This window comes from Pteropus vampyrus, unplaced genomic scaffold (genome assembly GCF_000151845.1).
Source record: "Pteropus vampyrus isolate Shadow unplaced genomic scaffold, Pvam_2.0 Scaffold54, whole genome shotgun sequence".
NCBI lineage: Eukaryota > Metazoa > Chordata > Mammalia > Chiroptera > Pteropodidae > Pteropus > Pteropus vampyrus.
The window spans coordinates 5,862,608-5,875,998 of NW_011888835.1; the positions used below are offsets into that span (position 1 = coordinate 5,862,608).

At 37.6% G+C, this 13,391-nt stretch overlaps 1 long non-coding RNA gene across 1 annotated transcript in view; it reads left to right on the forward strand.

The window, feature by feature from the left end:
* The first annotated feature begins 1,529 nt into the window (after positions 1 to 1,529).
* The window catches only part of LOC111739804, a 16,757-nt gene continuing 4,895 nt past the window's right edge, over positions 1,530 to 13,391 (forward strand). The window contains exons 1-2 of the long non-coding RNA XR_002780379.1: positions 1,530 to 1,662; positions 12,029 to 12,034. This is a non-coding gene — a long non-coding RNA (uncharacterized LOC111739804). The remainder of the gene's footprint in view (positions 1,663 to 12,028; positions 12,035 to 13,391) is intronic.

Consider the following 13,391-nt stretch of genomic DNA (forward strand, 5'->3'; position numbering starts at 1 on the left):
GGCATTGTCTGTCTGACTGTGACTGTGGGTAGCATCAGAAACGGTGGGTAAAAGACTCCAGAGACACCACTTGGTTGCTTCAATGCTTCACACATCCTTTAGTGAGGACTCATCCTATTCAACAGGAGACCGATTAAAGCCTGGTGGAGGGAGACCTGTCAGACGGGAAACTCATCCTGCACCCCGTGGAATTCACGGTAAATGTTCTGATTGTTGAAGTTATTTTCCAATGTTCACCCTCCCTCAAGGATTTGCAAATGCCTGTGGAACCTACCACCTGTCTGATTCTGTCAGAGAGGTCACTTTATTTTTTTAACAACTGAAAGAAGTGGGGATGAAATAATCTCCTAAAGGGTCCCAGGAGTGGACTGGCAGCAAATCCCAGCTCTTACATTTTTATATAAGGGAAGATTAGCAAACTGTTAAAAAAAAAACAGCCTGAAATTGAGTTTCTACAAATTGTTTCTAAATTGATGCTGAGGATGCTGGTCACCCTAAACTTCTACATGACTCAGTTAGGAATTCTCATGCAAAGAAATTTCTCAAAAAAAAAAAAAAAAAAGCCTCTCATCTGCTGTTGATTGGATTGCAAATTGGTGCAGTCACTATGGAAAACAATATGGAAGTACCTCAAAAAATTAAAAATAAAACTACCGTATGATCCAGCAATTCCACTTCTGGGTATTTATACAAAGAAATCAAAACCACTAATAAGACAGACATATGTGTACCTAACCATTACAACATTATTTATGATCGCTAAGATATGGAAGCGACCTAAATGTCCCTCGATAGATGAATGGATGAAGAAGGGGCAGTACGCACATACCTGGGAATATCACTTAGCCATTAAAAAGAATGAAATCTTGCCATTTGTGAAAATGTGGATAGACCTAGAGAGTATTATGCTAAGTGAAATAAATCAGACAGAGAAACACAAATACCATATGATTTTATTTATATGTGGAATGTAAAAAAGGGAATAAACGAACACACAAAACAGAGAAACTCATAGGTCAGAGAACATACTGATGGTTGCTGTATGAGACTAGGTTAGAGGGATGGGAGAAAAAGGTAAAAGGGTAAGAAGTACAAATTTCTAATTACAAAATAGTCCTGGGGATGTGAAGTACAGCACAGGGAGATAGTCAATAATATTGTAATAACTATGCGTGGTGCCAGATGGGTACTAGACTTATTGGAGTGATCACCTTCTAAGGTATATAAATGACTAATCACTATGTTGTATACCTGAAACTTACAATATTATATGTCAACTATAACTGAAAAGTAAATTTTAGAAAAATCTAAAAAAAAAAAAGATTAAAAAAATTTCTCGAGATATCAAGGTAGAATTGTCAGGTTGTTGAAAGCATTGGACTAACGTCCTCTGGAATCTACCAGCATTTGTACTGATGTTATGGTTTACAGCAGGGTTCCCCGACTCCAGGGCCTCGGACCTGTACCGGTCTGTGGCCTGTTAGGACCGGGCTACACAGCAGGAGGTGAGTGATAGGCAGGTGAATGAAGCTTCATCTGTATTTGCAGCCGCTCCCCAGCGCCAGCATCACTACCTCAGCTCCACCTCAGATCATCGGGCATTAGATTCTCATAGGAGCACTGGTCCCTGGTGCCAAAAAGGATGAGGACCACTGGTTTACAGTTTACCAAATGCTTTACAGTTTACAATTACCACATGCTGTCATAGGCAATAGCACATTAAACTTACAATAGCCCTCTGAGGTAGGTGTTGCTTGAGGCTGTTAAGAACAGCAACAAAGCTCACCTGTCTGATGTTGGAAACATCCCCCTCATCCTGCTTCCCAGGATGTCATTCTCCCTCCCTAAGTGGGTGTGTTACTTCCAGGAGGAGGTACAGTGCGGGGAGTCAGAAGACCCAGCTGTGGGTGTTGGCTCTGAGCTGAACTTGCTGTGTGACACCTGGTGAGTCACTGACATGTCTGGGCTTCAATTTCCTCATTTATAAAGTGGGGGCTTTAACTCAAAATGATCTTTAAGATTGGGTAAAGCATTATTGCCTCCAGCTAATGCTTTTTGAAGCAATGTTTTCACAAATTCCTTTATGTGAATTTGCTTAGGTGGTGATATGAAAACACTAAGCTTTAATGTCTATAGTGAACAATTAAAGAGGGGAAAGGAAAAGGAAAATCTCTGAATTTAAATGCTTTGTACCTTTTATTTTGGCCTTGAGGTAAGTTCAGTTAGCAACACGAATCTAACTGTCCAAACAGTCTGTGTTTCTCTGTCCCTACTCTCTCTTTCTCACTTCTTCTCTCCTTCCCTTCATTTCTTCCTTTCTCTCATTCGACTTTGCTGCTTCTCCTACTGGGTGTCAGGCACTATTAGAGGTATGTGTTCAGCATCATCTATGAAATAAACATTTTGCTGGATGCTGAATATAGGACCATGAACATGAAAGATGGGGTTCTAGCATTCATTGTGCTTACACTCTATACGAGAGGGCAGATAATTTAAGAAGATGTTATAGTATAATGCGGTAAATGCTATGGTAGGGGAAAATTCAGAGTTCTAAGGGAATAATTAGGAAGCACACTTAACCTGGATGTTATGGGAGAGGGAAGGCTTCTGGAAGCATAGCCAAAAAAAAAAAACGCTGGGAGCAAAGAGGAGAAGCAGAAACAACCGCTGATGAAAAGTCCCAGAGATGAGCCAAGTCAACATCAACTAGGAGGAGGTGATAGGAGCTCAATATAGTTGGAGATGAGAAGGAAGGGGTAGGAGGTCAAGGAGAATGGCTATGGTCGTAAGCAGAGGTGGCTATATGATGACAGGCCTGGTAAATTATGTTCTGGATTATCCTTAATAGCAAGAGTCGCCATTAAAGAATATTTTTAAATTTAATTTTTAACATAGTAATTCATGCATATAATACCTAAAACATGATAAAATCTGAAAGTCTTACACAAAAACTATCAGTGCTCTGATGGCATCCCCACACCAAAGGAAACCTCTTTCCATTCTTTTACCTCCTAAATAATGTGAGTATGCATCTTTCTTTTTGTTGATTTTAGACATTTTTCTTTCCTATTAAGAATTAATATTAAGAATTTCAGCTCTCTTATACCCTCTTTTTCCAATCCCTTCACTTTTCTGAATATTAGAATAAGGGGGAAAAGATTCCTTTTCGTAGAAATCCACACATAGCTCTCCACACACAGCATAGTAGTGGGGTCAGCAAATGGTTGAATTTAGTCATATGTCAGATAATGAACTCTCTAAGTTCATTAGCTCTTTGCTAAATATTTTGAGGTAATGTGTGTGCGCTCATAATTTTTGTCTCTTTATTGAGGAAACTCAAATGGATAGAATCTAGAGGAATTCTTTAGAAATTGAAGCAACCACATTTGAGGAACTGAGGAAAATGCAGAATTTAATGTGAGAAAAATCTTTTTGATTTTTGTCTTAAAGAATGTAGAAGTTATTAATACCTGCATACTGTTGTCACTTGTTTTATGCTTATGCTCTTTATGGCTCTCCTATCTTAAATAATGAGTATCCTTATGATCTTGTCAGTATCATTAACATAAAAGGGAGGAAGGAAGGAAAGAAGGAAGGAAGGAAGGAAGGAAGGAAGGAAGGAAGGAAGGAAGGAAGGAAGGAAAGAGGGAAGGAAGGAAGGAAGGAAGGAAGGAAGGAAGGAAGGAAGGAAGGAAGGAAGGAAGGATGGAAGGAAAGAGAGAAGAAAGGAAAGAAAGAAGGAAGGAAGGAAAGAGGGAAGGAAGGAAGGAAGAAAGCTGAGAACAGCTATTTATTCACTTACTCTTTAATTCAAGATATAGTTGAGTCTCCTTTCTCTCTATATATACCATACTTTGTTTTAAAAAGATTTATGGCAACCTACAAAAATACATATATTGTAAAGGCACACACAAAAAGATACAAGCATAGTTGACACCAGGGTAAGGGACACCAGTGAAAAGTAAGGTCAGTACTTGAGATAGTAAGTCTTGAATACTTGCAAGTGCTTGGTTGAATAATGAGCCCTAAACTTCCTAATGGCTAACAACAGTAATGACAAAAAGATAATTTAATCTGTTTATCTGGTGTACCGTCAAAGACAAATTGTTTGAAATACAGGTGCCTAGAAACTAAATAAGCTAACTCATTGTACTGGTTCATTAACTGCAAGGCAATTAGGTCCAATGTAATCTGCCAAAAATGATGACTTCTGGCTTTAGGGTAGTTGAATAGCAGGTCTTAGAGAGCAACTAAAAATAAGGACCAATATTTTGTGTAGGGCACTCTTCGTTTACACCAATATAAGCCATGCCACCTCCATATTTAAAAATGGTTATCTTAATTCTTTAAAGTAATCCCCCCCACTTTTCTCCACCTTCATCCTAACCTCATCATTCTACACTGATGACAAGACACTAACATAGATTTTCACCTCGTCAGAGCTTTTGTTTTTTCTCCTAATCCATGACAAAACTGTCCTTAACTGATGCTTGCTCTAGTCGTGGCATTAAAGTCATGACATTTTATGAGCACCAAAAGGCTGGGAGTAGTTGGAGTTTATTCAATTTAGCCAATAGTTGATTCATTTTCACAGCATTAAAAATTGAAAAAAAGATCAATAAAAGTCACAAAAATCTCACGTTGCTCCTAACACATTTGTGCACCAGATAAGAAGTAGTATAACCACAGCCATGTATAAAGGCACTGCTTTTTTTTGTATGACATTGTCCTACAAAGATCTGGTTTCAGTTTATTGAAGGGAAACCGACATACCATTTTATGAAGGTTATTTAGTGCATTAACAGGGTGATTATCTTGGAGTAGTGTATGCCTGTCATTTTAATACATGAGGTAGAGTAATTTTGGAAATCCCTCCCACATGCCAAGACAGAGTGCAAGGACCACAGAAAAAATTACAAGATTCAAGAAACTCAGAGTCTGGTGGGGAAGGGACATAAGCGAACAGATAAGACGTAAGTAACATGGTGGTATTAATATAGGTATTGTGTAATACTACCTATATTTTGGGATTATATAAGCACCTAAATTGGACTGGGAGTGGGAGAGGTAAGGACACTCTTAGTTTAAAAATTTAGATCTTCAAGCTTGGAAGGAAAAAGCTCACTTTATGGAATTGGAGAAATTACTTGAATTGGACTTCATTTATTGCTCTGGAACACCAGATTGGAAGTAAATCATGAGGCTATCTAAAGTTTCCCTCTTAGATTTCAGGCAGGCTTGTAGTTACACTCTTTCAGAAACATGAGAATCAAACTTAATAAAGATAATTCTTTTACAAAAATTGTGGTAGAATACACATAAAATTTACGACGAGTGACGTTTAGTACATTCACAATGTTATGCAAATATCATGATTCTCTAGTTCCAGAATATTTGCATCACCTCAAAATGAAACCCCATACCCCAGTCACACCCCTTTACCCCGCTCCCCACAGGCCCTGGTGACTGGTAATCTGCCTTCTGTATCTATAGATTTATCACTTCTGGATATTTCACATAAATAGAATCATACAATATGTGGCTTTTTGTGTGTGGCTTCTTTCACTTAACCTAAATGATTTCAAGTTTATTCCATATTGTGGCATATATCAGTATATATTACATTCACTCTTATGGCTGAATAATATTCCATTGTATGGATATACTACATTTTATTTATCCATTCATCAATTGATAGACGTTTGGGTCTACTTTTTGGCTATTGAAAATGGTGCTGCTACAAAGATCTGTGTACAAGTTTTTGCTTTCAGTTCCTTGGGGTATATAACCAGGAATGGAATTACTGGGTCACATGGTAATTTTATATTTAGGTTATTATAGAACCACAAATTATTTGCCACAGCAATTGTGTCATTTTACTGAACTTACTTTTAATGAGAAAGTATTTCTTTCAAGGCTACCCTGTGCCTTGGTAATTTATTCTCCCTCCCAGCTTCAAAAGATTGTTCTGAGGACTAATAATCTTTGTGAAACTGTTAAAGGCTTTTTGAAAGTGGCCTTTATATAAATTAAAGGTATTATGCACTCAGGCATTCATTACAGTGTACTTTGCAAGGAGTTTGATAGTTCAATAAATTTACATGAAAATCTATCTGTATAGGTGTGAGCTTTACAATCTTAGAAGACCTGAAGCTGAAAGGAGACAAATTGAGTTGAATTAGTTTGCCTCCATTTGACCTGTTTTTTCTAATGAGATATTGGAGGCATAAAAAAAAATGCAATCCTTTTGAAGTATGGGCACGCTGATCTTGGTTGTTAAACCTATTAATTAATTTATCTATATTCAGGACATTCTAATGAACTGAAACCCAAGATTGCAGTTAATTCAAAGCAAAATTGCAAAAGTGTGGCTGAACAGACATGTTTTCTGTGTTTTAGCAGACTTTAATAGTGGTTTCTGAGAGATAATCAAGTGAAAAACAAATTAGAACTATTTTTGTAGCTCTAGTGTTTTAAAAACTCTCATTAAGGGGGACAGACAGCTCCTCTTACATATTTGGCTCACACAGGGCTTTAGAGAAAATCATCAGCCTAGCAAAGTATTTCTGTAGCACCTCTCCCTATAACATCTGGATTCCTGAATGCCAGACTCTCTGAGGAAAACCTGTTTCTGAGGACTGAATCGATCCAAGACTTGTATAATGAACCAAGGTGTCAGCAAAAGCTCATGCAGCAGGCACAGAAGCCAAAATAAGATATCGAGAGCTCCATCTCTGATTTTCCTGACCATTTCCAAATTTCTTGATGCTATACAAAAATCTGTCAATAAACTACTCAAGCATTTTGTTGAGTGGAGTGCTTCACATACTTTATGTACTTTAACCCAGTAAACACACGTGAATGAGTTGTAAAAGTATCAAGTTGTTTAGTACCTATTATGTGTCATGCATTTTATATTTCCTATTTTAGATCCTCATAACAACTACGTGAAGTAGACAGTGCTTTTATGTTCATTTTAGAAATGAAGAAACTGGGTCTCTGAAGGATGAATTACAAGCAAAGATGAAACACAAACTGAATGGCAGCTTATTCTAAAGTCTGAGCTCCTGCTAATATGCCAGTTACCTTCTAATGAATAAAAAGCAAATGTAAACATAATAATATTAAAAGTGAAAAAAATATGCTCCTCCAAGCCAAGATATAATATACATTAGATTATTTTTAAAATATATTGCATTAATCTGCCCACTACCTAGATGTCAGCTGAAATCATTCTCTTTTTCGAGATTCAAATAAACTTGACTGTACCCCTAATCTTCCGTGTAGTGGGAGCTCCACATCTTCCCAGGATTTGGAGGAACTTATAGTTTACCTATTCACTAAGCTCCAGCTTCTTCTGAATTAGTTCAGTTTATGGAGTGGAAGTTCTCATTTCTTTCCTCCAGCGGTCTCTGCTAGTGGAATAAAGAAAAAAAACCTGATAAGCTCAAGTCAATTTTGGCTCAAATAACATTTTACTCTTCCTTTTATGTGAACTTCGAGCAGAAAAACTTCTGAATCATTCTCGTCAATCACCCTCTTTCTACTACTCTGAAATCTCCTTACTAGAGGTTGTTCCCTAAGAATGTTTTTAATTCTTAATGAGATAAGGCAAATTAAGGGTGCAGTTGAGGGCTTGATATGAATCACTGGGAGTCTATGAGAAGAGCAGGTGAAGAGATGGAAGAGACATGAGAGGTTTGCGACTTCAACATCTGTGTTTTACAGTTGAGAACACAGTGGATCACAGTAGACTGTCTGAGTTGCTCAAGGTCAATGGCTAGTTAGATATATATGACTTTTATTTCTGGACTCCACTCACCATCCATATTTCTCTACTCCCTTTCTGATTGCATCTGCCTTCCTCAGGCTTCCTCTAGGTGAGAGTTGGAGCTTCTAGCACTCCCAAATTCATTCAGCCCTTGGGGACAGAAGCAGGAATTGAAGCCATAATCCTGGAAAAATCTTCTGCCTTAAAGGCAATCCTAAAAGTCTGTAATATCTGAATCACTTTACAAGGTGTCTTCCTTCTTCTCCAACTTTCACATTCAGAAACAGTCTTTTAAACTCACATTTTAGGTTCTCCAGGATCAATGAATTATAAGGAGACGCAGAGTCCAAGGAATTTGGCCATGCATAACCTATTTTAGAAAATAGGAATGAGAATACCAATATTCCCAGGGAGACATCAGATTCTAGTAAAATACTTGTCCAATTGTAGAAGAAAACTACCAGGGAAATGAGAGAGGAGAAGGTGTTGTCACTCAAGTATGAAACAATGACAATAGAAAACCTGTCAGTGCCCTGGAGGTCCAGGAGCTGAGTCCCCAAAGTCACTTTATTGCCAGCTTCCCATGCTCTTGACATGGGACTAAATACAATGACCAAAATTTTGAATGAAATGAATTGCTGACTCATTCGCCAAAGAGATTCAAGGTACTTTGCAATAATCTATTCTCGTTCCCTGACTATTTCTGATGGTTCAACTGCTTCTTTTAAGTCCCGAAGAGTAATAAACAGCTATATCTTGTTACTGCCACAAGAAAAAAGTAAGAGTATATATTATATAAAGGACCAAGATAGTATCATTACTCAAATAAAAATCCCCCAGGGTCAAGAACTGGACTTTTAAAAATGAAGAATGAATACATTTTTTAAGATTTCTCAGTCTTAAGTGATAGTCTAAATTTAAAAACATAAATAAAACCCACAAAACGGTGATTCCAATTTAGCTTATATTAAAAAGGAGATCAAAGAGAGGAGACAATGAAAAGTTAGCATAAAAACACTGAAGAACCATCAAATATCTTTTCCATATGATTTTTAAATTGCTGGGGAATTAATTTAATTTGTACTAGTGTATATCTACTCCTTGAAGCAAGTCATCCAATCACACATTTTTCTCCATGTCGCCACGGATATTGTCCACGTTGACAGTTAACAAGAGTGATGCCGATACGTTCTGATTTCTGTGTTGATCAAGCTACATTTCACCTTGATAACTTCAAAGCATCAAGTGGAACTAGAGTTTGTAATCTCTAAAGTGCAATGTTTTGTTTTTCAGAATTCACAGGGGTTAATGAGTGTATACCTGAATAAACTAAGTCCATAAATGAAAATGATTACTATTGATAAAATATATAGCCATTTTCTCAAGGTGGCATATAGGTTTATAAAACATAACCAGGTACAGTGAGAGGTGATAGTTCTTTTTAAACAATGTAATATAATTTAAAGTAGCTTTTTAGATTAGTAAAGGGAACAAATGCTGAGACGCATCCAGCAATTTAGGGCACTTCTGGCTCTGGCTGATTGAAGGTTGGAGATTCTGAGTTTCCAAGATTCAGTATCACAGACTCTCTGTAGGTAACATGGGTTTTCTGGGACGTTCTCCTGGAAGAAGATGCAATGTACCATGGTGAGAAAGATCTGTGCCTTGAAGTCACACAGACAGGTTAGGGTTGAGAATGGCTTTGCAACATTAATTCTGTGGTTTTGGCTAAGTCACTTAAACTGAGATCTGTTTTCTCCTTTATAAAGTGAGGACAATGGTATTTTCTTGATAAAATATGTGAAGATTCTTGGTTTATTTACATACGCAGCAATTACCCTTTTGAATTCTGAAGAATGACATAAACTTGTAAGATTCAAGAAATCATTTAAACTCATGCTGGCACTTGGAGATGGTAACTGTATTAATCAGTTATGCCACACTAATGAATAAACCTCGAATTTCAGTGGATTAAGACATTTATTCTCACCTGTTACATGTCAATAGCTACAAGTCAGATGAAGTAGCATCCATGTGGGACCTGTTTTATTGAGAGAATTGTAGGAAATACATGATGACTCTTTAAGCCTTGTGGGAACTTGGCAGACTGATATTCTACTGGTCAAAGTCAGTCACATGACCAAGCCTGCCATTAATGGAAAGGGAAGTCTTCTTCTCCCCCAAGGATACCGCAAGTCTCATGACAATGAATGAGTACATTTAATTCACTTATAGGAACATAGAGTGAATATTCAGGAACAATGATGCAATTTCCCGTGATAACTACTGCTAGTATCAGAGAGGCTGCGTTGGACGGGAATGAAAGCATAGACTCTGAGTCTGGATTTTTATCTTACCTCCAGTATTGCTTTCTTTAAGAACTTCACCTTTCTGTGCTTATTTGCTCAATTGGAAAGTTGGGATAATAGTAGTATCTATCCTGTATCATAAGATTATTAAGAAAATGAAATGAGTTTGTAAGTGTATGTATATACATTATATATAAAGGTTATATATACATCTATATAGTCACTTAGAACCAAAGCCAAAAGACGTGCATATAAGTACCATGTGTTAGCTATTATTACTATCACTAGTTACACTGAGGAGATAGTAAATTTACAGAGACATTCTCTGTAGAAAAACAGATCAATTAAATTAAAGCAGCTGTGGTGGGGGAATGTTATATAAATTTCCCCCATCTCTCAATTAAGTGATGTTCTCTGTGCAATGCAGTTGGTCCATGCCACTGATTCTTTATCACTTTCTTCTTTCGTTTTACAGACATCGGTCTTTGGAGAGGGCTGGTGGAAAAGGTAAGACAGAAGATATGATGGCTAACATCATGGCATGAGCCACTAACTTGGTTTCCTTTTTTTTGAGAGCTTTTGATGATATTCTTATCTTCAACAGCTTTTGGGCAAAGCAATTTTAAAACTCTTTTTCTGTGTTTTCAAAGAATCAAGTTAAAAAAGATATTGGTTTCTGGTAATGAACATTAGTCTTTCTTTCCCCATGGGCTTATTGTCTTAGTCAGTGAGCACTGTATTTGTCTACTACTTCGATATTCTATTTTGAAGAATAATCAAATAGGCAATTTCCCAAGTAACACTGTAACAGTAACAATGCACATGGCCTCCCTGGCAAAATAATGGAGGGTCTATCATGCAACATGTGTATGGTTTATTGCTTCTACCTATATCACAGATTCTACTTGAAAATTTAGCCTTAATTTCCTTTGATTAGCACTGCTGAAATTTACTAGGTAAGGAGAGGTAATGTAAACCAAGATACACATGCAAATAAATATTTCATCTAAAACGATAATTATTTCTCCTATCATAAGGCAAGCAACTGAGTGAAAAACTTGCTCAAATCTCATAATTGTTCATTTCAGATACAAAAGCACTGCTGAACGAGAAAAGAACCATTTACACAACTTCCTTTCTTTAATATTTTTTACTTCCTTCTTCCCATGAAACATACCTAATTATACATCTATACCTCATCTTCTACTCATTAGAAATATTATGCAATATTCTTCTTACTTTTAGTGGCACAGGATTAAGGCATCTGGGGAACAATTTACAAATGTGCTGAAAAGGCTGTCTAGGCACCACACTTGAATGGAGGTCTGGGACCTGCTTTCTGCAGGCCTCCCCACCAAATAAAGAAAGTAGCGCCTGTGAACTCTTGCTGAACTGAGGCAGGGAAGTGAGTCAATAGGTGAATGACTTCCACCGTGGGTGATAAGTGACTGCCATTTTTGAGCTGAGTTAAGATGCTTAAGAGTACAAGGAAGAGAAATAGAAAAGAAGCCAACTGTACACTCTTTTATCAATGTAGGTTTCCCACTTTCAGTAGAGCTGAGGTCACAGAAGGAGAAGTTTTAACTTTTAATGGATGTTAAAGTTTTAATTATTATGATGGACTAGACATATGAATTATTAAACTAAAAATATTTTGAGGAACTAAAGTGACCAGTAGATTTTTTAATGTTTGAGAGTGACCAGGAAAATCATAGGGCCGATTTTATATTTCACCCAAGTGGTCAAAGAAGAACTGCCTCCTGGAGCTGATATCCAGATGCTGACATATGATAAACAGTACGTTATTTTCTATTTAGGCCTGTGCAGGGACCACTAACTGGTCACAGGTTTCCATTCCACTTGTTTCTCTTTTAGAAATAAGGCTCCTAATTTTCAGCACATCATATGGGTGCCCATTAGCAACTCTACTCCTCAGCCTCTGTTGCAGTGAAGAGTGGTCATATGATAAAGTCTGGACCAAGGAGGAGTGGGAAGTTCTATCTGCAATTTCTAGGTCACTTCCTTAACATCAATCTACTTTACCTAGACCTTCTTTTTCTTATGGATGGGAAATGGCAACTAACGAACCATAACAAACCATATGAATTTCTGAGCTATGCCACCAACATTAGACTGCTTAGCTCTGGGATAGCACATGAAAGAAAAATAAACCATTTATTTAAGACAATGTATATTTCGGTATCTTTGCTATAAAGCTTAACCTGTCCCCAACTTACTAGAGAAATTAGTATCTGAAACTATGTTCCTGCCTTAAAACCTAAAATATGTAGCCATGTAGAAGGCAACCAAGAAACCTATTAGGGTTGGAAGGCTTGTGACCCTTCTATAATGCCTTGGGAATACATTTGGTAAAATTGTCACCTGCGGTGATTTGGAGGGAAGACCACTTAACTTTAGAGAAGTGGTTAGAAAAGGGTAGACTCTCGTGTGTTGACTGTTTCTTACTGCTTTTAGCAAGATCGTAGAAGAAAGAAATTAATCCAGGCAAGAATTGGCTAATTTGTTGGTGGAGATGAAGGGAATGGATTGTGCTTAATAGAGTCTTTCTCTATCTTTAGTCAATAGTCTAAAAATCAAGAGATTTGGGGTCTGCAAAGTTGGAAAAGTCAACGTTATCTGCACCTAGAAAACAGTAGGAGATAAGACTCATTTATAGCCTTTTTCAGGGTGTTCTGTTAAGACTATTCAGCTGGTTGGAGTTAGTTACGACCTTCCGAGTCAGGCATTAAGGTGGTTATTATTGAAGCAGGAGAGAGGACAATGGCTGAGCCTGAAGCTAATAAAGAAGGAGAGAGAAGCGGGCTTAGGAAGGTATTTCCAGAAGAAATCTTGGCTATGCAGACTCTCACAGCGAACCAGTGGTGTGCTGGTAAATGGTTCATAGACAGTTCTATGTTAAAGAAATAAAAAGCCTTCATGTTTAATGTCTGCTGATTTCCATGGTGTAAATACTCCCACTGTGGTCTATTCCAGCTACCAACATGGTGCCACTAACCATGGGGAGTTGGGAAGAGATTTGCACAGTCTGTTCTTGTGGGCTGGTGCAAGCCAGACTCAGCGCTGCATGAAACTAGCTGGAAGAAGACGGGCAGCCTTTTGAGTTTGGGGAGTGGTTGTCCTGCTCAGGAAATAACAAACTTGGCATACAGAGGCCTGTGAATATTCTCATCTCTAAAGAATCCATCAGGCTTTCGAACTCGTGGCTTTCGAACCCGCGAAAGTAGGAAATGCACTGTCTAGAAGGGCACGCTCGCCAAAAACTTCGGATGTGTATAGAGAGTAATAGACAA